Raw genomic sequence first — 354 nt, 5'->3', positions numbered from 1 at the left:
CAGTCCTCCGGGCCGGGCCCCGCCCGCCCGCGCGCCTCGGGTTCCGCCCTTTTGGGGCCCAGCAGGCCGGCTCCGCCCCTCCCCGACCGGCCCCGCCCCCGTCCCGCCCCCTCAGCTGGCCGCCGCCCCGCCCCGAGCGGTTTGGTTTGGTGGATAAACCCAGCGCCCCACAATGCCCCACTATCACTTCGTTCGCTCGTTTGTTCAGCCAGTGAATAGATGCTTCCTAAGCTCCTTGTGTGCTCAGGCCTATTGTGGTCGCTGGGTATACAGGGCTGGGCAAAGCAGATCAAACACTCACCGCCCCCCCACCCCCGCCCCCGCCCCGCTCTCTGGGAGTTGATAAGAGAGTGG

This window comes from Ursus americanus, chromosome 12, assembly GCF_024610735.1.
Source record: "Ursus americanus isolate L20-20 chromosome 12, mUrsAme1.1.p, whole genome shotgun sequence".
Lineage (NCBI taxonomy): Eukaryota > Metazoa > Chordata > Mammalia > Carnivora > Ursidae > Ursus > Ursus americanus.
Note: the sequence above shows the minus strand (reverse complement) of the source record.